Source organism: Arachis ipaensis, chromosome B6, assembly GCF_059453495.1.
Source record: "Arachis ipaensis isolate K30076 ecotype BB chromosome B6, ASM5945349v1, whole genome shotgun sequence".
NCBI classification, from domain to species: Eukaryota; Viridiplantae; Streptophyta; class Magnoliopsida; order Fabales; family Fabaceae; genus Arachis; species Arachis ipaensis.
The window spans coordinates 87,924,459-87,952,255 of NC_142441.1; the positions used below are offsets into that span (position 1 = coordinate 87,924,459).

Genomic DNA, 27,797 nt, shown 5'->3' on the forward strand with positions numbered 1-27,797 from the left:
ATCCTTTTCAGTTCTTAACTAAATTCTTACAGATCTGTGATACTGTTAAGACTAATGGAGTAGATCCTGAAGTCTACAGGCTCATGCTTTTCCCTTTTGCTGTGAGAGACAGAGCTAGAATATGGTTGGACTCTCAACCCAAAGATAGCCTGAACTCTTGGGATAAGCTGGTCATGGCTTTCTTAGCCAAGTTTTTTCCTCCTCAAAAGCTGAGCAAGCTTAGAGTGGATGTTCAAACCTTCAGACAGAAAGAAGGTGAATCCCTCTATGAAGCTTGGGAGAGATACAAGCAACTGACCAAAAAGTGTCCTTCTGACATGCTTTCAGAATGGACCATCCTGGATATATTCTATGATGGTTTATCTGAGCTATCAAAGATGTCATTGGATACTTCTGCAGGTGGATCCATTCACCTAAAGAAAACGACTGCAGAAGCTCAAGAACTCATTGACATGGTTGCTAATAACCAGTTCATGTACACTTCTGAGAGGAACCCTGTGAGTAATGGGACGCCTCAGAAGAAGGGAGTTCTTGAAATTGATACTCTGAATGCCATATTGGCTCAGAACAAAATATTGACTCAGCAAGTCAATATGATCTCTCAGAATCTGAATGGAATACAAGCTGTATCCAACAGTACTCAAGAGGCGCCTTCTGAAGAAGAGGCCTATGATCCTGAAAACCCTGCAATAGCAGAGCTGAATTACATAGGTGAACCATATGGAAACACCTATAATCCCTCATGGAGAAATCACCCAAATCTCTCATGGAAGGATCAACAAAAGCCTCAACAAGGCTTTAATAATGGTGGAAGAAACAGGTTTAGCAATAGCAAGCCTTTTCCATCATCCACTCAGCAACAGACAGGGAACTCTGAACAAAATACCTCTAATTTAGCAAACTTAGTCTCTGATCTATCTAAGGCCATTGTAAGTTTCATGAATGAAACAAGGTCCTCCATTAGAAATTTGGAGGCACAAGTGGGCCAGCTGAGTAAAAGAGTCACTGAAATCCCTCCTAGTACTCTCCTAAGCAATACAAAAGAAAATCCAAAAGGAGAGTGCAAGGCCATTGATATAACCATCATGGCCGAATCCAAAGAGGAAGGGGAGGACGTGAATCCCAAGGAAGAAGACCTCCTGGGACGTCCAGTGATCAATAAGGAATTTCCCCCCTGAGGAAACAAAGAAATCTGAGACTCAATTAGAGACCATAGAGATTCCATTAAACCTCCTTATGCCATTCATGAGTATTCCTCTTCTGAAGAGAATGAGGATGTTACTGAGGAGCAAGTTACCAAGTACCTTGGTGCAATCATGAAGCTAAATGCCAAATTATTTGGTATTGAGACTTGGGAAGATGAACCTCCCTTGTTCACCAATGAACTGAGTGATCTGGATCAACTGACATTGCCTCAGAAGAAACAGGATCCTGGAAAGTTCCTAATACCTTGTACCATAGGCACCATGATCTTTGAAAAGGCTCTTTGTGACCTTGGTTCAGGGATAAATCTCATGCCCCTCTCTGTAATAGAGAAACTGGGAATCTTTGGGGTGCAAGCTACTAAAATCTCATTAGAGATGGCAGATAATTCAAGAAAACAGGCTTATGGACAAGTAGAGGACGTGTTAGTAAAGGTTGAAGGCCTTTACATCCCTGCTGATTTCATAGTCCTATATACTGGGAAGGATGAGGATGAATCTATCATCCTTGGAAGACCCTTCCTAGCCACAACAAGAGCTATAATTGATGTTGACAGAGGTGAATTAGTCCTTCAATTGAATGAGGACTCCCTTGAGTTTAAAACTCAAGGACATCCTTCTGTAAACATGGAAAAGAGGCACAGTAAGCTTCTCTCAAAACAGAGTCAACTAGAGCCCCCACAGTCAAACTCTAAGTTTGGTGTTGAACTCCCATATCCAAACGCTAAGTTTGGTGTTGGGGAGTCTCAACAATGCTTTGAACATCTGTGAGGCTCCATGAGAGCCCACTGTCAAGCTATTGACATTAAAGAAGCGCTTGTTGGGAGGCAACCCAATTTTTATTTATCTAATTTTATTTTTATTGTTTTTCATGTTTTATTAGGTTTATGATCGTGTGGAGTCACAAAATAAATATAAAAATTGAAAACGAAATCATAAACAGCAGAAGAAAAATCACACCCAGGAGGAGGATCTCACTGGCGTTTAAACGCTAGTAAGGAGCATCTGTTTCCTTTCGTTCAACGCCAGAACAGAGCATGTTTCTGGCGTTGAACGCCAGAAACAAGCAGCATCCTGGCGTTCAGACGCCAGAAATGCACAGTGAAGAAGAGCTGGCGCTGAACGCCAGAAACAAGCATCTGGCTGGCGTTCAACGCCAGAAATATTTTGTTTTTGATTTTTCTATTTATTTTGTGACTCCCAGGTGTGATTTTTCTTCTGCTGTTTTTGATTCTGTTTTTAATTTTTCTATTTATTTTGTGACTCCACATGATCATGAACCTAATAAAACATGAAAGAACAATAAGAATGAAAATAAAATTAGATAAATAAAAATTGGGTTGCCTCCCAACAAGCGCTTCTTTAATGTCAATAGCTTGACAGTGAGCTCTCATGGAGCCTCACAGATGCTAAGAGCATTGTTGAGACTTCCCAACACCAAACTTAGAGTTTGGGTATGGGAGTTCAACACCAAACTTAGAGTTTGGTTGAGTCCTCCCAACACCAAACTTAGAGTTTGACTGTGGGGGCTTTATTTGACTCTGTACTGAAAGAAGCTTCTCATGCTTTCTCTCCATGGTTACAGAAGGAGATCCTTGAGTTTTAAACACAAGGTTGTCCTCATTCAGTTGAAGGACCAACTCTCCTTTGTCCACATCAATCACAGCTCTTGCTGTGGCTAGGAAAGGTCTTCCAAGGATGATGCATTCATCATCATCCTTTCCAGTGTCTAGGATTATGAAATCAGCAGGGATGTAAAGGCCTTCAACCTTTACTAACATGTCCTCTACTTGTCCATAAGCCTGTTTCATGGATTTGTCTGCCATCTCTAATGAGAAATGGGCAGCCTGTACCTCAAAGATTCTCAATTTCTCCATTAGAGAGAGTGGCATGAGGTTTATTCCTGACCCCAGGTCACATAGAGCCTTCTCAAAGGTCATGGTGCCTATGGTACAAGGTATTAGGAATTTTCCAGGATCCTGTTTCTTTTGAGGTAATGTCAGTTGATCCAGATCACTCAGTTCGTTGATGAGCAAGAGAGGTTCATCTTCCTAAGTCTCATTACCAAATAGTTTGGCAACTTGCTCTTCAGTAACATCCTCATTCTCTTCAGAAGAAGAATACTCATCAGAGCTCATGAAGGGCATAAGGAGGTTTAATAGAATCTCTATGGTCTCTAGATGAGCCTCAGATTCCTTTGGTTCCTTAGAGGGAAACTCCTTGTTGATCACTGGATGTCCCAGGAGGTCTTCCTCACTGGGATTTACGCCCTCTCCCTCCCTTGTGGGTTCGGCCATGATTGATATATCAATGGCCTTGCACTCTCTCTTTGGATTCTCTTCTGTATTGCTTGGGAGAGTACTAGGAGGTGTTTCAGTGATTTTCTTACTCACCTGGCCTACTTGTGCCTCCAAATTTCTTATGGAAGACCTTGTTTCACTCATGAAACTTAGAGTAGCCTTGGACAGATCAGAGACTAAGTTTGATAAATTAGAGGTATTTTGTTCAGAGTTCTCTGTCTGTTGTTGAGAAGATGATGGAAAAGGCTTGCTATTGCTAAACCTGTTTCTTCCACCATTATTAAAGCCTTGTTGAGGCTTTTGTTGATCCTTCCATGAGAGATTTGGATGATTTCTCCATGAGGGATTATAGGTGTTTCCATAAGGTTCACCCATGTAATTCACCTCTGCTATTGCAGGGTTCTCAGGATCATAAGCTTCTTCTTCAGAAGATGCCTCTTGAGTACTGTTGGATGCAGCTTGCATTCCATTCAGACTCTGAGAAATCATATTGACTTGCTGAGTCAATAGTTTATTCTGAGCCAATATGGCATTCAGAGTATCAATTTCAAGAACTCCCTTCTTCTGAGGCGTCCCATTACTCACAGGATTCCTCTCAGAAGTGTACATAAACTGGTTGTTAGCAACCATGTCAATAAGTTCTTGAGCTTCTGCAGTCGTTTTCTTTAGGTGAATGGATCCACCTGCAGAAGTATCCAATGACATCTTAGCTAATTCAGACAGACCATCATAGAATATATCCAGGATGGTCCATTCTGAAAGCATGTCAGAAGGACACTTTTTGGTCAGTTGCTTATATCTCTCGCAAGCTTCATAGAGGGATTCACCTTCTTTCTGTCTGAAAGTTTGAACATCCACTCTAAGCTTACTGAGCTTTTGAGGGGAAAGAACTTGGCTAAGAAAGCCGTGACCAGCTTAACCCAAGAGTTCAGGCTATCCTTGGGTTGAGAGTCCAACCATATTCTAGCTCTGTCTCTTACAGCAAAAGGGAAAAGCATGAGCCTGTAGACTTCAGGATCTACTCCATTAGTTTTAACAGTATCACATATCTGCAAGAATTCAGTTAAGAACTGAAAAGGATCTTCAGATGGAAGTCCATAAAACTTGTAGTTTTGTTGCATCAGAGAAACTAGTTGAGGCTTAAGCTCAAAATTGTTTGCTCCAATGGTAGGGATGAAGATGCTTCTTCCATGTAAATTGGAATTTAGTGCAGTAAAGTCACCAAGCATCTTCCTTGTATTGTTATTATTTTCAGCTGCCATCTCCTCTTCTTGTTCAAAAATTCCTGTAAGGTTGTCTTTGGATTGTTGTATTTTAACTTCTCTTAGTTTTCTTTTCAGAGTCCTTTCAGGTTCAGGATCTGCTTCAACAAGAATGTTCTTGTCCTTGCTCCTGCTCATATGACAAAGAAGGGAATAACAAAGAAAATATGGAATCCTCTATGTCACAGTATAGAGATTCCTTTGTGTGAGTAGAAGAAGAAAAGAATGTAATGTAAAGAAGAGAAGAGGGAAAACTCGAACACAGAGAGGGGGGTGGTGTTCGAATTTTTGGATGGAAGAGAAATGTTAGTAGATGAATAAATAAATAGAAGGAGATGAGAAAGAGAATTTCAAAATTTAATTAAAATAAAAATTAAATTTGAAAGTTAGATTTCGAAAATAAATTTTAAAAAGGAGTTGATGATTTTCGAAAATTAAAGGAAATATATAATTCAAATTAAAATTGAAAACAATTAATTAATTAAAAAGAAATTTTGAAAAAGTGAGAGGGAATTTTCGAAAATAAGAGAGAGGATTAGTTAGGTAGTTTTGAAAAAGATATGATTGAAATTTTAATTTGAAAAAGATTTGAAAAGAAAATTAAAAAGATTTGATTTTGAAAACTAAAGTTGATTACTTGACTAACAAGAAACTAAAAAGATATGATTCTAGAGTTTAAAGATTGAACCTTTCTTACTAGGCAAGTAACAACTTAATATTTTTGAATCAATCACATTAAATGTTAGTAACTAATTCAAAAATCATGAACTAAAATTAAGAAAAAGATTTTTGAAAATTAATTTGAAAAATTTTCGAAAATATTAGAAAGAAATTTTGAAAAAGATTTGATTTTTGAAAAAAAATTTGAAAAGATAAGATTTTTAAATTGAAAATTTGATTTGATTCATAAGAAACAATTAAATTTAAAAACTTTTTGACTAAATCAAATCATATTTTCAAAAATTTTGTGTAAAATAAGGAAAAGATATTTTTTTGATTTTTGAATTTTTAATGAAGAAAGAGAAAAACATGAAAAAGACTCATAACATAAAAATTATGAATCAAAACACACAATGCATGCAAGAACGCTATGAATGTCAAGATGAACACCAAGAACACTTTGAAGATCAAGATGAACATCAAGACTTATTTTTGAAAATTTTTAATGAAAGAAGAACATGCAAGACACCAAACTTAGAAATTTTCAAACTTCAGAAACTAAAAAATTAAAAATGCATATGAAAAACAAGAAAAGACACAAAATAAGAAAATATGAAGATCAAACAAGAAGACTTACCAAGAATAACTTGAAGATCATGAAGAACACTATGAATGCATGAATTTTCGAAAAATGCATAAATTTTTTTAGAAAAAATACAATTGACACCAAACTTAAAAATTGACTCTAGACTCAAACAAGAAACAAAAAATATTTATGATTTTATGATTTTATTAATTTTTTTTTGGATTTTTGTATATTTTTATTTTTATTTTTTTGAAAGATTTTTGAAAACAAATTTTTTTTGAAAATAAAACAAAAAGAAAATTATCTAATCTGAGCAACAAGATGAACCGTCAGTTGTCCAAACTCGAACAATCCCCTGCAACGGCGCCAAAAACTTGGTGTACGAAATTGTGATCTCAGGCAACGGCGCCAAAAACTCAGTACGCACGTCTTAATAAATCGTTTTTCATTCACAACTTCGATACAACTAACCAGCAAGTGCACTGGGTCGTCCAAGTAATAAAACCTTACGTGAGTAAGGGTCGATCCCACGGAGATTGTTGGTATGAAGCAAGCTATGGTCATCTTGTAAATCTCAGTCAGGAGGATATCAAATGGTTATGGAGTTTTCGAATGATAATAATAAATAAACAGAAAATAAAGATAGAAATACTTATGTAAATCATTGGTGAGAATTTCAGATAAGCGTAAAGAAATGCTTTCGTTCCTCTGATCTCTACTTTCCTGCTGTCTTCATCCAATCAATCCTACTCCTTTCCATGGCAAGCTTTATGTAGGGCATCACCGTTGTCAATGGCTACATCCCATCCTCCTGTGAAAATGGTCCAATGCGCTGTCACTGCATGGCTAATCATCTGTCGGTTCTCGATCATACTGGAATAGGATTTACTATCCTTTTGCGTCTGTCACTACGCCCAGCACTCGTGAGTTTGAAGTTCGTCACAGCCATCCCTTCCCAGATCCTACTCGGAATACCACAGATAAGGTTTAGACTTTCCGGATCTCAGGAATGGCCATCCATGGGTTCTAACTTATACCACGAAGATTCTAATATCTCGGACTCGGTCCTCTGTATTAGATATCTAAGAGATATTCATTCTAGCTTGTTTGCATGTAGAACGGAAGTGTTTGTCAGGCACGCGTTCATAAGTGAGAATGATGATGAGCATCACATAATCATCACATTCATCATGTTCTTGGGTGCGAATGGATATCTTAGAAGCGGAATAAGTTGAATTGAATAGAAAAACAGTAGTACTTTGCATTAAATCATGAGGAACAGCAGAGCTCCACACCTTAATCTATGGAGTGCAGAAACTCTACCGTTGAAAATACATAAGTGATGAAGGTTTAGGCATGGCCGAATGGCCAGCCCCCAAACGTGATCAATATGATCAAAAGTTGAACTAAAAATCATAAGATGTAAATACAATAGTAAAAATTCCTATTTATACTAAACTAGTTACTAGGGTTTACAGAATTGAGTAAATGATGTAGAAATCCACCTCTGGGGCCCACTTGGTGTGTGCTTGGGCTGAGCTTAAAGTTTACACGTGGAGAGGTCATTCTTGGAGTTGAACGCCAGTTTGTAACGTGTTTCTGGCGTTGAACTCCACTTTGCATTCTGGCGCTGGACGCCAGACTGCAGCATGGAACTGGCGTTGAACGCCAGTTTACGTCATCAATCCTTATTCAAAATATGAATTATTATATATTTTTGGAAAGCCCTGGATGTCTACTTTCCAACACAATTGGAAGCGCGCCATTTGGATTTCTGTAGCTCCAGAAAATTAACTTTGAGTGCAGGGAGGTCAGAATCCAACAGCATCAGCAGTCCTTCTTCAACCTCTGAATCTGATTTTTGCTCAGGTCCCTCAATTTCAGCCAGAAAATACCTGAAATCACAGAAAAACACACAAACTCATAGTAAAGTCCAGAAATATGATTTTTAATTAAAAACTAATAAAAATATACTAAAAACTAACTAAATCATACTGAAACATACTAAAAATAATGGCAAAAAGCGTATAAATTATCCACTCATCAAGGTACAAGATGAATCACTAAAAGTAGTTTTTATAATAAACTAGTGACCTAGGGTTGCAAAAAATGAGTAAGTTAGAATATTTAGTGTAAAAATTCACTTCCGGGGCCCACTTGGTGTGTGCTTGGGCTGAGCATTGAAGCTTTCACGTGTAGAGACCTTTCTTGGAGTTAAACACCAGCTTTTGTGCCAGTTTGGGCGTTTAACTCCAGCTTTCATGCCAGTTCTGGCATTTTGACGCCAGAATTTTTAGGCTAACTTGGAACGCCAGTTTGGGCCATCAAATCCCAGGCAAAGTATGGACTATTATATATTGCTGGAAAGCCCAGGGTATCTACTTTCCAACGCAATTGAGAGAGCGCCAATTGGGCTTCTGTAGCTCCAGAAAATCCACTTTGAGTGCAGGGAGGTTAGAATCCAACAGCATCTGCAGTCCTTTTTCAGCCTTTGAATCAGATTTTCGTTCAGGTCCCTCAATTTCAGCTAGAAAATACCTGAAATCACAGAAAAACACACAAACTCATAGTAAAGTCCAGAAATGTGATTTTTGAATAAAAACTAATAAAAACATAATGAAAACTAACTAAAATATACTAAAAACAATGCCAAAAAGCGTATAAATTATCCGCTCATGACAACACCAAACTTAAATTGTTGCTTGTCCCCAAGAAACTGAGAACAAAGTAGGATAAAAAGAATAGAATATACAATGAATTCCAAAAATATCTATGAAGATCAGTCTTAATTAGATGAGCGGGGCTATTAGCTTTTTGCTTCTGAACAGTTTTGGCATCTCACTTTATCCTTTGAAGTTCAGAATGATTGGCATCTATAGGAACTCAGAATTCAGATAGTGTTATTGATTCTCCTAGTTCAGTATGTTGATTCTTGAACACAGCTACTTTATGAGTCTTGGCCGTGACCCTAAGCATTTTGTTTTCCAGTATTACCACCGGATACATAAATGCCACAGACACATAACTGGGTGAACCTTTTCAGATTGTGACTCAGCTTTGCTAGAGTCCCCAATTAGAGGTGTCCAGAGCTCTTAAGCACACTCTTTTTGCTTTGGACCACGACTTTAACTGCTTAGTCTCAAGCTTCTCACTTGACACCTTCACGCCACAAGCACATGGTTAGGGACAACTTGGTTTAGCCGCTTAGTCCAGGATTTTATTCCTGTAGGCCCTCCTATCCACTGATGCTCAATGCCTTGGATCCTTTTATTTTACCCTTGCCTTTTGGTTTAAAGGGCTATTGGCTTTTTTTCCTTGCTTTTTCTTTTTCTTTCTTTTTCTTTTTTTTCTCTTTCTTTTTTTTTTTCTGACCTCCTTGGATCCTTTTTTTTTTCGCAAGCTTTGTATTCACTGCTTTTTCTTGCTTCAAGAATCATTTTTATGATTTTTCAGGTTATCAATAACATTTCTCCTTTTCTATTATTCTTTCAAGAGCCAAAAATTTTAACATTCATAAACAAAAAATTAAAAAATATGCACTATTCAAGCATTCATTCAGAAAGACAAAAAGCATTGCCACCACATCAAAATAATTAAACTGTTTTAAAATTCAAAATTCACGTCCTTCTTTTTCTTTTTCAGAAAATATTTTTTATTTTAAGAAATGTGATGGATTCATAGGACATCATAGCATTAAGTCATAGACACTAAGATACCAATGATCATGTAGTAAAGACACAAACATAGATAGAACATCAAGCATAGAAATCGAAAAACAGAAAAATAAGAGCAAGGAAATTAAAGAACGGGTCCACCTTAGTGATGGCGGCTTGTTCTTCCTCTTGAAGATCTTATGACGTACTTTAGCTCCTCTATGTCTCTTCCTTGCCTTTGTTGCTTCTCTCCCATGACTCGGAGATGGAAGCTTTTGCCTTCCCTTTCCTCTTTCTAGAGGTTTCTCCGGCTTTAGGTGTCAGAAATGGTTATGAAAACACAAAAAGCAATGCTTTTTCCACACCAAACTTAGAAGGTTTGCTCGTCCTCGAGCAAAAGAAGAAAGAATGGAGGAGAAGAGGAAGAAAATAGAGGAGATGGAGATGTGTGCGTGGTTAAGAGGTGATGGGAAAGAGTATTTGGGGAAGGGTGTTATGGGAAGGTGTGAAGTATAGAGAGAGATGAGGTAGGTGGGGATCCTGTGGGGTCCACAGATCCTGAGATGTCAAGGATTTCTCATCCCTGCACCATATTGGTGTGTAAATGCCTCTTGCTTGCCAATCCTGGCGTTTAACACCAGCTCTGTGCCCCTTTCTGGCGTTAAACGCCCAGAATGGTGCCAGACTGGGCATTTAACGCCCATCCTGCTACCCTTACTAGCGTTTAAACGCCAGTAAGCTTCTCCTCCAGGGTGTGCTATTTTTAATACTATTTTTCATTCTATTTAGTCTTTTTCAGTTGTTTTTGTGACTTCACATGATCATCAACCTACAGAAAACATAAAATAACAATAGAAAATAAATAGATATAATAAAATTGGGTTGCCTCCCAGCAAGTGCTTCTTTATTGTCTTAGCTGGACCTTGACTTAGCTTTATTCAAGCCTCAGTTTTGAGCATTCCTGCTCAAAATTACTTTCAAGATAATGTTTGATTCTCTGTCCAGTAATAATGAACTTTTTATCAGAGTCAATATCTTAAAGCTCAACATATCCATACGGTGATACACTTGTGATCACATATGGTCCCCTCCACCGGGACTTCAATTTCCCAGGGAATAGTCTGAGCCTAGAGTTAAATAGCAGAACATTCTATCCTGGTTCAAAGACTCTAGATGACAGTTTCTTGTCATGCCACTTTTTTGCTTTCTCCTTATAAATTTTCGCATTTTCAAAAGCATTGAGTCTGAATTCCTCTAGCTCATTCAGCTGGAGCAATCTTTTCTCTCCAGCTAATTTAGCGTCCAGGTTTAGGAATCTGGTTGCCCAGTAGGCCTTATGTTCCAGTTCCACGGGCAGATGATAGGCCTTGCCATACACAAGCTGGTATGGAGAGGTTCCTATAGGAGTCTTGAATGCTGTTCTATATGCCCACAGAGCATCATCCAAGGTTTTTGCCCAATCCTTTCTACGGGATATTAAAGTCCGTTCCAGGATTCTTTTTAGTTCTCTATTAGAGACTTCAGCCTGCCCATTTGTCTGTGGGTGATATGAGTTGCTACTTTGTGGCAAATTCCATATCGGACCATAGCAGAGTATAGCTGTTTATTGCAGAAATGAGTGCCTCCGTCACTGATTAGTACTCTGGGGACGCCAAATCTGCTGAAGATATGTTTCTGGCAGAACTTTAGCACGGTCTTAGTATCATTAGTGGGTGTGGCAATTGCTTCTACCCATTTAGATACGTAGTCTACTACCACGAGAATGTAAGTGTTTGAGTATGATGGTGGGAAAGGACCCATGAAGTCAATACCCCATACATCAAACAACTCAATCTCTAAGATCCCTTGTTGAGGCATGGCATAACCATGAGGCAAGTTGCCAGCTCTTTGGTAACTGTCACAGTTACGCACAAACTCTCGGGCATCTCTATGGAGGGTAGGCCAGTAGAACCCACATTGGAGGGCCTTAGTGGTTGTTCGCTCACCTCCGAAATGTCCTCTATACTGTGATCCATGGCAATGCCATAGGATCTTCTGTGCCTCCTCTCTAGGTATGCATCTGCGGATCATTCCGTCTGCACATCTTTTAAAGAGATATGGTTCATCCCATAAGTAGTACTTTGCATCAGAAATTAGTTTTTTCGTTTGCACCCTGTTGTACTCCTTGGGTATAAACCTCACAGCTTTATAATTTGCAATGTCTGCAAACCATGGTGCTTCCTGAATGGCCAAGAGTTTCTCATCCGGAAAGGTCTCAGAGATTTCAGTAGGAGGGAGAGACGCCGCTGCTACTGGTTGAATCCGGACAGGTGATCAGCTACCTGGTTCTCTGTCCCTTTTCTGTCTCTTATTTCTATATCAAACTCTTGCAGAAGCAACACCCATCTTATGAGCCTGGGTTTTGAATCCTGCATTGTGAGTAGGTATTTAAAAGCAGCATGGTCAGTATACACAATCACTTTTGAACCTACTAAATAGGACCTAAACTTGTCATTGGCATAAACCACTGCAAGTAACTCTTTTTCTGTGGTTGTGTAATTCTTCTGTGCATCATTTAAAACACAGCTAGCATAATAAATGACGTGCAGAAGCTTGTTATGCCTCTGTCCCAACACTGCACCAATGGCATGGTCACTGGCATCACACATTAGTTCGAATAGTAATGTCCAGTCTGGTGCAGAGATGACTGGTGCTGTGACCAGCTTAGCTTTCAGGGTTTCAAACGCTTACAGACACTCTGTGTCAAACACAAATGGTGTGTCAGCAGCTAGCAGATTGCTCAGAGGTTTTGCAATTTTTGAAAAATCCTTTATAAACCTCCTGTAGAATCTTGCATGTCCCAGAAAGCTTCTGATTGCCTTTACATTGGCAGGTGGTGGTAATTTTTCAATTACCTCTACCTTAGCTTGATCCACCTCTATTCCCTTGTTTGAAATTTTATGACCAAGGACAATTCCTTCAGTCACCATAAAGTGACATTTTTTCCAGTTTAAAACTAGGTTGGTCTCTTGGCATCTTTTCAGAACAAGTGCTAAATGGTCAAGACAGGAGCTGAATGAGTCTCCAAATACTGAAAAGTCATCCATGAAGACTTCCAAAAATTTCTCTACCATATCAGAAAAGATAGAGAGCATGCATCTCTAAAAGGTTGCAGGTGCATTGCATAGACCAAAGGGCATCCTTCTGTAGGCAAATACTCCAGAAGGACATGTGAATGCTGTTTTCTCTTGGTCCTGAGGATCTACTACAATTTGGCTGTAACCTGAATAGCCATCCAAAAAGCAGTAGTATTTATGACCTGCTAGTCTCTCTAGCATCTAGTCTATGAATGGTAAAGGAAAATGATCCTTTCTGGTGGCTGTATTGAGCCTTCTGTAGTCAATACACATACACTACCCTGTAACTGTTCTTGTAGGAACCAGTTCATTCTTTTCATTATGAACCACTGTCATGCCTCCCTTCTTGGGGACAATGTGGACAGGGCTAACCCAGGGGCTATCAGAAATAGGATAAATAATCCCAGCCTCTAGTAACTTAATGACCTCTTTCTGCACCACCTCCTTCATGGCTGGATTTAGCCGCCTCTGTGGTTGAACCACTGGCTTAGCGTCATCCTCCAATTGGATCTTGTGCATGCATCTTGCTGGGCTAATACCCTTAACATCACTTATGGACCACCCAAGAACTGTCTTGTGTGTCCTCAGCACCTGAATTAGTGCTTTCTCTTCCTGTGGATTTAAAGCAGAGCTTACGATCACCGAAAAAGTGTCTCCTTCTTCCAGAAATGCATATTTCAGGGATGATGGTAGTGGTTTGAGCTCGGGTTTAGGAGGCTTATCCTCTTCCTGAGGAATTTTTAGAGGTTCTTTTATTTCCTCTGGTTCCTCCAGATCAGGCTGAACATCTTTAAAGATGTCCTCTAGCTCTGATTCGAGACTCTCAGTCATATTGATCTCTTCCACCAAGGAGTCAATAATATCAACGCTCATGCAGTCATTTGATGTGTCTGGATGCTGCATAGCTTTGACAACATTTAACTTGAACTCATCCTCATTGACTCTCAGGGTCACTTCCCCTTTTTGGACATCAATGAGAGTTCGTCCAGTTGCTAGGAAAGGTCTTTCTAGAATGAGAGTTGCACTCTTGTGCTCCTCCATTTCCAGCACTACAAAGTCAGTGGGAAAGACAAATGGCCCAACCTTGACAATCATGTCCTCAATTATGCCTGATGGGTATTTAATGGAGCCATCAGCAAGTTGAAGACATATCGGGGTTGGTTTGACCTCTTCAGTCAAACCAAGCTTTCCGATAGTTGATGCTGGTATTAGGTTGATACTTGCTCCAAGGTCACATAGAGCTGTCTTGGTACAAGTATCCTCTAATGTGCATGGTATCATAAAGCTTCCTGGATCTTTAACGCCAACTTTTCTCCCTTTTCTGGCGTTTGAACGCCAGAAGTGGGCATCCACTGGGCGTTTGACGCCAATCCTTCACCTTTTTCTGGCGTTTGAACGCCAGAATTATTCCTCTCTGGGCTCTTGCTGTCCTCAGAGGGATTTTGGGCAGTGATTTGGTCATCCTCTGTCAGTTGTTCCTTTCTTGGCTTTCTGCTACTTTGAGCTGATTTATTCAATGTCTTCCCGCTCCTTAGTTGAACAGCTTGGCATTCTTCTGTTATCTGTTTAGATAGCTGCTGTCTTGTCTGATTCAATTGTGCTTCCATATTCTTGTTAGAATTTTTAGTGTCTTGGAGCATCTCTTTAAATTTTGCTAATTGTTTTATCATAAGGAGTAATTGTTGATTAAGCTCAATAATCTGTTCTTGAGTATTAGGATCAGTAGTTACTGTCCTAGCCTCTTCTTTTATAAAGAACTCACTGCTTGAGTACAGATGTTGATTTCTAGCAACCGTATCTATGAGTTCTTGAGCCTCTTCAATCGTCTTCCTCATGTGTATAGATCCACCAGTTGAGTGGTCTAGAGACATCTGAGCTTTTTCTGTAAGCCCATAGTAGAAGATGTCTAACTGTACCCACTCTGAAAACATTTCAGAGGGGCATTTCCTTAGCATCCCTCTGTACCTCTCCCAGACATTATAAAAGGATTCATGATCCTCTTGTTTAAAGTCTTGGATGTCCAGCCTTAGCTGTGTTATCCTTTTTGGAGGGTAAAATTGATTCAGAAATTTGTCTGATAACTATCTCCATGTTTTTATGCTTGCTGTGGGTTGGTTATTTAACCACCTCTTAGCTTGATCTTTTATAGCAAATGGAAACAGTAATAATCTGTAGACATCCTGATCCACATCTTTATCACGTACAGTGTCAGCAATTTGTAAGAACTGTGCCAGAAACTCAGTAGGTTCTTCCTGTGAAAGACCGGAATTCTAGCAATTTTGCTGCACCATGATAATGAGTTGAGGATTTAGCACAAAACTGCTTGCTTTGATGGGAGGTATACAGATGTTACTCCCATATGCAGTTGTAATGGGGTTAGCATATGACCCCAGAGTTCTTCTAGACTGTTCATTTCTACTTATGTCCATGATGGAGAAAAGGGAATTGATATGAATTGCAAATAAATTATATTTTTAAATTTTTTTTATTTTAATTAATTAAAAGTAACCGAATAAAATAAAACAAAATAAATGGAAGATAAAATAAAGTTTGGAAAATTAGAAGAAAATGAAATAAAAGCAAATTGAAAACTAAATTAATTAATTAATTAAAAAGATTTTGGAATCAGCAATCAGAAAGATATGATTGAAAATTATTTTGAAAAAGATATGATTAAGAAGATATGATCGCAATTTATTAAAAAAAAGATATGATTGAAAAGATATGATTGAAGGAATTAAAAAGATTTGATTTTTGAAAAAGATTTGAAAAGATCAATTTTCAAAATTAGAATTTTGACTTGACTAAAAAAAGAGATATGATTTTGAAAATCTTTGACTAATTTAGTGCAAAATTTCAAAATTTATGAGTAAAATAAGGAAAAGATATTTTTTTATTTTTGAATTTTAATGAGGAAAGAGAAAAACAACAAAATGACATGAAACTTAGAAATTTTAGATCAAAACAAAGAGAACAAACAAGAAAACTTTGAATGTCAAGATGAACATCAAGAACACTTTGAAGATCAAGATGAACACCGAGAACAAATTTTTGAAAAATTTTTAAGTAAATAAAAGCACAAGGGACACCAAACTTAAAATTTTTAGAAAATAAAACACAAATTTTTGAAAATTTAAAGGAAAACACAAAGAAGACACCAAATTTAGAATTTTTAAAGACCAAGGAAGAACTAAGAACATGCAAATTCGAAAAATTGAAAGAAAATAAAAGCATGAAATTGACACCAAACTTAAAATATGAAACTAAACTCAAATAAAAGACTCAAATTTAGTGACTCTAAACCAACAAAAATAATTTATTCCTAATCTAAGCAACAAAATAAACTGTCAGTTGTCCAAACTCGAACAATCCCCGGCAACGGCGCCAAAAACTTGGTGCACGAAATCACAATCACACTTTTGCAATTCCGCACAACTAACCAGCAAGTGCACTGGGTCGTCCAAGTAATACCTTACGTGAGTAAGGGTCGATCCCACGGAGATTGTCGGCTTGAAGCAAGCTATGGTTATCTTATAACTCTTAGTCAGGATTTCAATAATTCTCTGATTTAATTGTAAAAAGTAAAAGAACATGAAATAAATACTTGTTTTGCAGTAATGGAGAACAGGTTGAGGTTTTGGAGATGCTCTATCTTCTGAATCTCTGCTTTCCTACTGCCTTCTTCTTCATGCACGCAAGGCTCCTTCCATGGTAAGCTGTATGTTGGTGGATCACCGTTGTCAATGGCTACCATCTGTCCTCTCAGTGAAAATGGTCCAAAGGCGCTGTCACCGCACGGCTAATCATCTGTCGGTTCTCACTCATGCTGGAATAGGATCTATTGATCCTTTTAGTGTAAAAATCCACTTCCAGGGCCCACTTAGTGTTTGCTTGGGCTGAGCATTAAAGCTTTCATGTGTAGAGACCTTTCTTGGAGTTAAACGCCAGCTTTTGTGCTAGTTTGGGCGTTTAACTCTAGCTTTCATGCCAGTTCTGGCGTTTTGATGCCAGAATTTCTATGCTGACTTGGAATGCCAGTTTGGGCCATCAAATCTCGGACAAAGTATAGACTATTATATATTGCTAGAAAGCCCAGGATGTCTACTTTCCAACTCAATTGAGAGCATGCCAATTAGGCTTCTGTAGCTCCCAAAAATCTACTTCGAGTGCAGGGAGGTCGGAATCCAACCGCATCTGCAGTCCTTTTTCAGCCTTTGAATCAGATTTTTGCTCAGGTCCCTCAATTTCAGCCAGAAAATACCTGAAATCATAGAAAAACACCAAAACTCATAGTAAAGTCCAGAAATATGATTTTTGAATAAAAACTAATAAAAACATAATAAAAACTAACTAAAATATACTAAAAACATACTAAAAACAATGCCAAAAAACGTATAAATTATTCGCTCATCACACGCACACACATAGGACGCATACGCATCAGCGATGTTTGCGCGTCGTGTGCCCTCCCTCTTTTTTTTTATTTTATGCAAAATGCATAATACAGAATGCAGATGCTGATGCAGACATGATGAATGAATACTAATAAAAATATAATAAAGTAAAACTAAGAACAATACAAAATTAAATAAAGCTAAGACTGAAAAAGAACGATCATACCATGGTGGGTTGTCTCCCAGCTAGCACTTTTAGTTAATGTCCTTAAGTTGGACATTTGGTGAGCTCCCTGTCATGGTGGCTTGTGCTTGAACTCATCTTGAAACTTCCACCATTTCTTGGACTTCCAGTATGCTCTATCAATACCAAGTAAATTCTCCAAGCATAGATGGAGTTCTTCACAAGCTTTGAGCTCCCAAAATTGATCCTCATATATTTCCGGATCCCAAATCTTGTTTCTATACCCGTCTCTAAGTCGATCATCATTGTTCTAATCGGGTGGCACGCAATCTGAATGCTCACTGAGATATCCGAACAACCTCCTAGACCCATTCAATTGAGACTTATACCAACCCTTGCGCTTCAACTTGGAGCATGCAACTGTATTGAACCTTGCTTGATAACTCCCACCACTAACCATCTCCCTCTTACTCTTAAAGCCACAAAGAGCTCTAAGTTGACCATCCGTTTTCAGTAAACCATATTCAGGTAGGAAAGTAAAGGTTAAGGATAAGAATTTTACCCACTTGAATGTTGTATTGGTTGTTAATGGCTTCGGGAGAGGTGTTTCTAATGATCTTGCAGGCTCCACTCTCTTGTGCTCTTCTTTGAATTCTTCTACCTCTTTGCAAGCTTCTTCAATTTCATCCTCTTCCTCTTGGTAGCTTTCTTCCAACAAGCTCTCTTCTTCATTGCCTACCAAGGGCATGGGAGGCAGTGCTTCTTCTTCTTTAATCTCCACGTCTTGATTAGCCTCTGCAAAGTCTTCAACCATGATATGCCTTGGAGGTTGTACACCCTCCTCAACATCAACATCAAACACCTTGGAAGGAGGCTCTGTGATTGGACTTTCCCCTGGAGGTTCCACATCTCCCAAGTCTTCAACCACTTCTTCCTCTTCTTCTATAATTTTGTCTTTCTCCACTTGCTCTAATACGAAATCGAACTCCTCCTTGATGTCTTCCCTCGCCAATTCTTCAACAGCTCATTCATCCTCAAGCCAGTCCCTTCTCTCTTGTTCCGTGTTAATAGCATAATTGGGATCATGTCACTCTTGGATTGCTGCATCCACACGGGATATAAGAGCTTGGATAGTAGAGGTTAGACCAGTGAAATCAGAGGTAATTGTGGTTTGAAGCTCTATTTCCCTTTGGCGAATAACATTAAGGATGCTATCATCCAGGGGAGGTTGGAGTGGATAGGGGTGTTCATTATTTTGGAGAAAGGGTTCATAATAGGAAGGTGGTTCTTCTTGGTACGAGTATGGAGATGGTGAATATTGAGGTGGTGGTTCTGGGTATGGTTCATATGGTTCGTATGGTAGTTGGTGTGGTGGATAAGGGTTAGGGTCATATGGAGGTGAATGGTTGTAAGGGGCTTCTAAGTAGGGTGGTTCAAAGTTATGTTGAAGAGGTGGTTCATAAGCATATGGTGGGACTCATTGGTAACTACAAGGGGGTTTACCATATTCATCATCTTGGTACGCACCCTAGAATAGCTCTTGACCATAGTAATTTGGTGGAGGTTGGTTATCACGAAAAGGTCCACCATAACTATTTTCTTGGGATGCATCATAGAATGGTTGTTGGTTATAGTGCATTGGAGGGGGTTGTTGCCACGAGGGTTGATCAAATCCTTGTGGCTCCTCCCATATTTAATTGTCCTAACCTTGATGCATGTTCTCATTATAGCTTTCATTCCCTGCAACATAATTTGAACTAAACTCATAGCCAAAGGGGTGAAAATTCATAGTAGCTAAAGAAAATAAAAACAAAAACTAGCAAAAATAAGCAACTAAGTCCTAGACTAACAAAAAATTACAAATAAGCAAAAAGCAAATATTTACAATAACCAATAATAAGGCACACGTTTGTAATTCCTCGGCAATGGCGGCATTTTGATGAATGGGTTTTTGTCGATAAAGAATTCACAATAAATTCTCGTTGCAAGTATAGTTTCTAAACTAGCAATAATCCTTTCATACAAAAACTTGTTTGTCACTTAAGCAAACCCAATAAAAATAAACCGAAGTATTTAAACCTTGGGTCGTCTCTCAAGAAATTACAGGGAACTGTAATTATTATTGGTTATGGGAAAAGCATATTTTTTGGGTTTTTGAATAAGGAACAAGAAAAGTGAATTCCAAGAATTAAATTAATAACTAATAAAGCTCTTAGCAAGGTATGAAAATTAGAAGTCCTATCCTAGTTATCCTTATCAATTGTGATGAGGATTGTCAGTTGCTACCACTTAGTTAACCTTTAACTATGGAGGAAAGTCAAGTGAATGAATCAATTGGATTCCTCAAGTCCTAGTCAACTCCTAAGGAAAGACTAGCTTTAGAGGGATCCAAATTAACCAGCAAATTCCAATTATCAATCAACAAAGGAGTTTGATAAATCAAGAGTCTCTAATTACTCAACCAAGGCCAAAAGAAGAGAAATCTAAATTAAATTAAAAGCATCAATAACATAAATTGAAGAAAGCAATCATAAATCTGAAATACCTCAAATTGCATTAAATAGAAATCCAAATTAAAACATGAGAATTTGTAAACCAAATAGCAACATAAAGTAATCAAAAGGGAAAATAGATAAACTAGAATACTAAGACAAATAAAAGTAGAAGAGAAACTAAATTAAAGGAACATTGAACCTGGAATTGAGAAGAAATAAACCTAAAACTAAGAGAAATCCTAAAACCTAGAGAGAGGAGAGAGCCTCTCTCTCTAGAAATCACATCTAAACCTAAATTGTGAATAATTCGATGATGTTGAGTCTCTGCTTGTCCCCTGGCTTTAGTCTGCGTTTTTGGGCCGAAAACTGGGTCTAAACTCAGCCCAAAATCACCCCCAGCATTTTCTGATATTTCTGCACGTCGCGCATGTCACGCGTACGCGTCGCTGGTCAACTTCGCGTGTAATGCGTACACGTCAGGCACGCGCACGCGTCGCCGTGCAAAACTCCAATTCACACGCACGCGTGAGCCATGCGTGCGCGTCGATGCTCGCTGGTTGTGTACTTTATTTCTTGTGTTCCTTCCATTTTTGCAAGCTTCCTTTCCATCCTCTAAGCCATTTCTGCCCTATAAAGCCTGAAAACACTTAACGCACAGATCACGGCATCGAATGGTAAAAAGGGGAATTAAAATGCATAAATTAAAGGCTTAAGAAGCAAGAATTCAATCATAGAATAAAATCTGGAAAGGAATTGTACAATCATGCAAATAGTATGAATAAGTGTGCAAAGGCTTGATAAAAACCACTCAAATTAGCACAAGATAAACCATAAAATAGTGGTTTATCAAGCTCCCTCTCTCAATGAGAGGGAATTTAGCTACTCATAGCTCAGAGAAAAATACAAGAGATGGAAGAGATGATGTGAAAAGTAAATCTAATTATACTTTAACAAAACTCTACTCCGCATCCCAACTCCCCTTCTGAATACTTCCAGGGACTATTTATACTACTCCTAGCACTAGAATAAAGAAAATACAAAAGAGAGAAGAAAATTACAATTTGGAGGGAAAGAAATACTCAATATGTTTGACCTTCCAGCTGGCGTGTGACAGGCGTTTGAGTGGCGTGCCACGCCCAGCCTCCAAATTGGCTTGGCACGCCACGCCAAGCTCTTCAAGTGGCACGCCCCATGTGTTGATGTCCCTGGCGTGCCATGCCTTCGAGCCCAAGTGGCATGCCCAGGGTCTTCTTTAAGTGTAGGTGTTGTCCTAGTGTGCATGCTTTGTTCTAGGATCACCCTCTGGCTTCCACAATAGAAAAGAAACTTACCACTAAACTCATTTTGATTCCACCAAATAGGAAGCAAAGCATGTTCCTCTATTTCCCATTACCACAACAAACTACATCTAAAAAGTATCTGAGATTACCATGACCACCACGCCTTCGAATCCAAGTGGCACGCCCAGCCCTTTTCCTTCTTCTTCTCTTCTCTGAAAAGTTGAACTAGCGTGGCATGCACAGGGTCTGGCGTGCCACGCCCACTATGTGGGCTTGGTTCTTCTTTTCTGGTCCATTGAACTAGCATGGCACGCTGATAAACCATAAATTGGTGGTTTATATTGTGTAGAATTTGGGGGGTTTTGTCAATATTTTTTACACTTATTCACAAGAATTGCATGGTTTTGTGTTCTCTTCCTAATATTGCTTCATGATGGAAAACATGCTTTTTTTGCATTATAATTGCTATATTTTGATCCTCTTTTATTATCATTCGATGCCATGACGTGTTTGTTGAGTGATTTCAGAATTTATGGGGCAAGAATGACCTAGAAGAGAGAAAGAAAGCATGCACAAGAGGAAGGAACATGAAGATTTGGATTTTGGGAATTTCAGCATGGGCGCGCACGCGTACCTCGCGGGCACGAGTGGATGTGGACAGCTGGAAGCGGCGCGCAAAGATCGGCGCATCCGCGCAGATTAGAGAAATCCACTGAAGAGAAAACTTTTGCGTGGTCTAGAAATTCGCAGATAAATCCTCATTGCTGGTATAGTTTCTAAACCAACAAAAGTCCTTTCTTACAAATGTTTTGGTTGTCACAAGTAACAAACCCCTAAATAAATTGATAACCGAAGTATTTAAAACTCGGGTCGTCTTCTCAAGGAATTGCAGGGAGGTATGTTCTTATTATTGGTTATGAGTCTTGTAAATTGGGGGTTTTGAAAGTAAGGGAGAAGTATGTTAAATGACAAGAAAAATAAATAAATAACTATAAAATAAACTCTTGGCAAGGTATAAGAACTGGAAGTCCTATCCTAGTTATCCTTATCGATTGTGATGAGAATTGGATTTTTCTCCCACTTTGTTATCCTTTAACTATGAAGGTAAGTTAAGTGGTTGAATTAATTCTGATTCCTCAAGTCCTAGTCTCTCCTTGGGAAAAGTTAGAGTTATTGGATCTTGAATTAATTCTTGAAGAATTCCAATTTTCAGTCAACACCTCGAGTTTGATAACTCAAGTGTCACCAATTATTTAACCAAAGCCAAAAGGGAAAATTCTAAATTAAATTAAAATCATTCATGTAAATAAAGCAATCATAAATCTGAAACACATCAAATTACGTCTAAACATAAATTCAAGTCATAACATGGAAATGTTCATAAGCCAATTGGGCAACATAAATCAAATACAAATAAAAGTATTGGAGTAAATAAAAGTAGAAAATAAATATTGAAGAAACATAGAACCTGGAATGAAGATGAATTGAACTAAACTAATAGAAATCCTAAAATTTTAAATCCTAAGAGAGAGGAGAGAACCTCTCTCTAGAAACTACATCTAAATCCTAATAATTGTGAATATGAAAGATTCATTATGAATGGATGCATTTCCCCACTTTATAGCCTCTAATTTGTGTGTTCTGGGCTAAAAACAGGGTCAAAAACAACCCAGAAATCACTGGAGAAGAAATCTGTCACGCTGATTTTCGTCACTGCGACACGTCCGCGTGGAGCACGCTTTCGCGTCGCCTAGCATCAGAGCAACTATGGCATATTATATATCAAATCGAAGCCCAGACGTTAGCTTTCCAACACAACTGGAACCGCATCGTTTGGACTTCTGTAGCTCAAGTTATGACTATTTTAGTGCAAGAGGGTCAGGCTGACAGCTTTGCAGTTCCTTCAACTTCTTGTATTCCTTCCACTTTTGCATGCTTCCTTTCCATCCTCTAAGCCATTTCTGCCCTGTAATCTCTGAAATCACTTAACACACATATCAAGGCATCGAATGGTAATAATAGAGGATTAATATTAGCAAATATAAGTCCAAAGAAGCATGTTTTCAATCATAGCACAAAATCAAGAAGGAGAATGTAAAACATGCATTTTGTATGAACAAGTGTATGAAAGATTTATAAAATTCACTCAATTGAGCACAAGATAAACCATAAAATAGTGGTTTATCAACCTCCCCACACTTAAACAATAGCATGTCCTCATGCTAAGCTCAAGAGAAGCTATAAAGGAGTGAAGAGGAATGATAAAATGTATGAAATGCAATCCTATCTATATGAATGCAACTAAATGAAGAATGCTTTTTCCTACTTGGTTTAAAAGTAAATAAATTCTCCAAGAATAAATATGAACAGAATTTCACTAATTCAAATCATAAAAATGAAGTACAATTAGGCTTGTAGAAGAAAATAGCTCATGAAAGCCGGGAACAAAGAATCGAGCATCGAACCCTCACTGGAAGTGTATGCATTCTAATCACTCAAGTGTTTTAGGTTCGATTCTCTCAATTCTCTACTAACCTTGCTTTCCAAGGCTTGCTCTTCATCTAACAATCAACATAAATTTAATGTACAGATACACATATCAAGAGGTCTTTTAAGGGTTGTAATGGTGTTAGGGTCAAGGTAGGATTGTATTTGGCCAAGTGGACTAAAATCTGAATCCTTAATTAACTTAAACTTTCCACCTTACTTTAGACAATCCATGTAATCATAATACCACATCTAACTATCCATTAACCATGTTTTCCACATATTGATGCATTCTAAATTCAAGTACAGTACATATGCATTGCTTTCACCACTTACTTTGGGGCATTTTGTCCCCTTTTTGCTTAATTGCTCTCTCTTTTTTTTCTCACTTCTCTCTCTTATATATATATATATATATATATATATATATATATATATATATATATATATATATATATATATATATATATATATTTTCTTTTCTTTTATTTTTCTCAATGCCTATGATTAAATTATTGGATGCATGAATCATGTCCTAAACATTTTTTTTTCACATTTTCAGAAAATTCTAACATACTCATTTCTCAAACCAAATGTTTCCAAATTCAACTTTCCCCATACTTAATTCATGAGCACTCTCACTAGTCTAAGCTAACCAAGGATTCAAATTAACGACATTATTGTTTTCCGCTTAGAGTTAATGATGTGCTAAAGTAAAGAACAAAGGGGTATAATAGGCTCAACATTGGTTTGCAAAGAATAATGAAAGGGTAAGGCCATATGGGTATGTAAGCTCAGTGAAACAAAGGCCTCAATCATGTAAGTGTATGCATACATCAAACTATGGAAATATAGAATTAAGCAAGACAAAGATCACAATTTTAGAGAGAACAACACACACCAAAAATAAAATATTGGTTGGTAAAATGCAACCAATTCAAATAGGCTCGAAAACCTCACAGGTTTTGTGTGTTCGAGCTCTAAACCATGTTCCAGTATAATATTTCTTCAAACAAGTGTAACATTAAATTTTATTCAAATTAGTGAAATGCTCTAAAAGGTTTCTTGAAAAAGAAAATATTACTTCAACCAAGTGGTAAAATATGCACAAAATCAAATAATCATGCAACCAAACATGCAAATGCAACAACTAACAAGGAAAATAAACCATTGGTGTTGAGATAGAAGAGTAACTAACCCATGGAGATCGGTATCGACCTCCCCACACTTAAAGATTGCACCGTCCTCGATGCATGCTAAGATGTACAAGTGGATGGGGGTTGTGGTACTTCAGCTGGGGCTCTTTTTGTTCCTTTCCTTGCCGGTGGTTTGGGAGTTGCTTTCTCTTTACCCTTCTTGGTGGCCATCCTGAAAAGGGAAAAAGAAAGTAACTTTTAAAGCTAAGGGTTAGAGCAAGGAAGAGAGCGGAAAAGGTGGTAATCAATGCACAATATAGAAGAATGACGTTAACACATGGTCATGACTACCTGTGAAAAGTTCATCAATGGAAATATAGCAAGTGCATGTAATGACAATTAAATGCAAGATGTTTATTGGCATGCTGGCAAAGGCATGAGTAGCATAGATCAAGCATTCGATGTCCAAGTTAGATTACCAAGTCTAACAATATGTTTGTAATAACAATTATATTTAAGTAATAAAATATAAAAAGGGTTTTGTGAAAAGCAAGCATTTAGAGTAGTAGATAGAAAGAAATCGAAAAATAGTGCACAATGCCATACAGGCTTTTTCACAAACACATAGCAAGCATGGTAAATAAGCTATTGAAAGTATTAAATTGAACATGCAAGAAACCCTTTAAAAAGTAATATATAATTGTCAAACAATTCCTTTAATAATCCACAAAAATATAGAAAATAATGACCTAAATAAATTTCTAACACCAATAAAAATAATGCAATGAATGAAAATATGCAAATAAATTAAATGAAATAGAATGGTAGTGAAGAGGGATGAGAAGTTAAAGAGATGAAGAAGAAGAAAGTAGGAAGAAGAAAGAAGATAAGATAGAAGAAATTAGGATTAGAAAAGAAAAGATAATATAATTAGCGCTGATCTGAATAAGTTGTGCGACGCAGGCGACGCGGACGCGTGAGTGACGTGGTCACGTGGTGTGCAATAATTATCAGGTGACGCGGACGCGTGGGTCACGCGATCGCGTGGCCTGATTTTTGTGATTGGCGTGAGTGCAGCCTCGCGTTCGCGCAACTCTCTATTCGAAACTCTTTTTGCCAAATTTTTGGGTGACGTGGTCGCGTGGTTGACGCGATCGCGTGGATGGCTATTTTTTGAAAAACGACGCGGCCGCATGGGGAACACGTTCGCGTAGGAGGGCTTGGGCATCCAGCACGAGTTCAGCCCTATTCCAGCCCAACATACTGCCATACACCCCTTTACGTCGATTTCACAGGGCCACGCGTTCGCGTGGGTGACGTGGTCGCGTGGATCAATTTGTGCCAAAGGCACGCCTCCAGCCACGCTTTCGCATGACTCTCTGTTCACTTTCCTTTTCTTCCAAATGCACTGGTGACGCGGACGCGTCGGCGATGCTGTCGCGTCGCGTGCGATTTTTTTTTATGCAATTATGCAGTGCTAATGTAGATGCTATGAATACTTCCAGGTTCAATGAAAATAAAATAAAATAAAAACAAACAAAACGAAATAAAATTGGAAAAGAAATAATCATACCATGGTGGGTTGTCTCCCACCTAGCACTTTTAGTTAAAGTCCTTAAGTTGGACATTTGGGGGTCCTTTGTTATGGTGGCTTGTGCTTGTATTGACCCTTGAATCCCCACCAATATTTGTAATTCCAATGGACTTCGGGATCCCAAACTAGGCACAGAAAGCCTTCAAGTAAGTTAAAGCAAGTGACAAGGCCCCAAGAGTGTTGATTGCCAAAATGAATTCCGGGATCCCAAACCTTGCTTTTGCACCCGTCTTCTTGTTGATCATTATGATTCCATCCGGGTAGCAAGCAATCTGAATTCTCACTAAAGCGGCCAAACAACTTCCTAGACCCATTCAGTTGAGCTCTACACTAACCTTTGCGTTTAAACTTAAAGCTTCCAACCATAATGAACCTTGCAGGACAAAATTTACCACTAACCATCTTCCTCTTACTCTTAATGCCACAAAGAGCTCTAAGTTGACCATCCGTCTCCAATAGCCCATATTCAAGTGGGAAGTTAAAGGTCAAGGATAAGAATTTTACCCACTTGAACGTTGTGTTGGACGGTAATAGCCTTGGGAGAGGTGTTTCTAACAAATTTGCAAGCTCCACTCCCTTGTGCTCTTCTTTGACAACTTTCACCTCTTTGCAAGTTTCTTCAATATTAACCTCTTTCTCTTGGTAGCTTTCTTCCAATTCAATCTCTTCTTCATTACTCACCAAGGGCATGGGAGGTTGTGCCTCTTTTTCTTGAATCTCCATCTCTTGATCAACCTCTTCCAGGTCTCTAGCCATGACATGCCTTGGAGGTTGTACACCCTCCTCAATATCAAATGCAACCGTCTTGGAAGGAGGCTCTATGTCTTGACTTTCCCATGGAGGTTCAGCATCTCCCAAGTCTTCAACCACTTCTTTTTCTTCAATAATTCTGGCTTCCTTCACTTGTTCCAGTACAAATTCATGCTCCTTACTGTCCACCGGAGTTTCTAATGTCTTCTTCATGCTACGTTCTTCATTAGATTGTCCACATGAAGCCATGGGGTTCCTTGAGTGTCGGAACGTTGGGAAGCTAATTGATGTATCGCTTGCTCCAATTGATGAAGGGTTGCATGAAATTGATCCACTGTTTCCTTGAGACGATCCATTGATTCTTGTTCCGTTTGGGTATCATAAGTAGGACCATAAGGCTCTTGGATTGATGGATATGGATATGGTGTATATGGAGGTGGTGGTTCTTGGGAGTAATTGGGTTGGAATTGGGGTAGTTCTATATATGGTTCATATGGTTCATAAGGTGGTTGGTATGGTGGATGAGGGTTAGGATCATATGAGGGTGTTTGGTGGTAAGGGACTTGTGAGTATGGTGGTCCAAAATGATATTGAGGAGGTGGGTCATTGATGAGCGGATATTTTATACGCTTTTTGGGGATAATTTCATATAGTTTAGAGTATGTTTTAGTTAGTTTTTAGTCTATTTCTAGTAGTTT

At 38.4% G+C, this 27,797-nt stretch overlaps 2 non-coding genes across 2 annotated transcripts; one reads left to right on the plus strand and one right to left on the minus strand.

Moving 5' to 3' along the window:
- Window positions 1–215: 215 nt before the first annotated feature.
- LOC148561665 (small nucleolar RNA R71) lies at window positions 216–323 on the minus strand. Its single transcript, XR_015887227.1, has one exon. It is a non-coding gene; the product is annotated as a small nucleolar RNA R71 (small nucleolar RNA).
- A 3,938-nt stretch (window positions 324–4,261) lies between these two features.
- Window positions 4,262–4,369, plus strand: LOC148561666 (small nucleolar RNA R71). The gene has a single exon (XR_015888153.1). It is a non-coding gene; the product is annotated as a small nucleolar RNA R71 (small nucleolar RNA).
- Window positions 4,370–27,797: the final 23,428 nt, after the last annotated feature.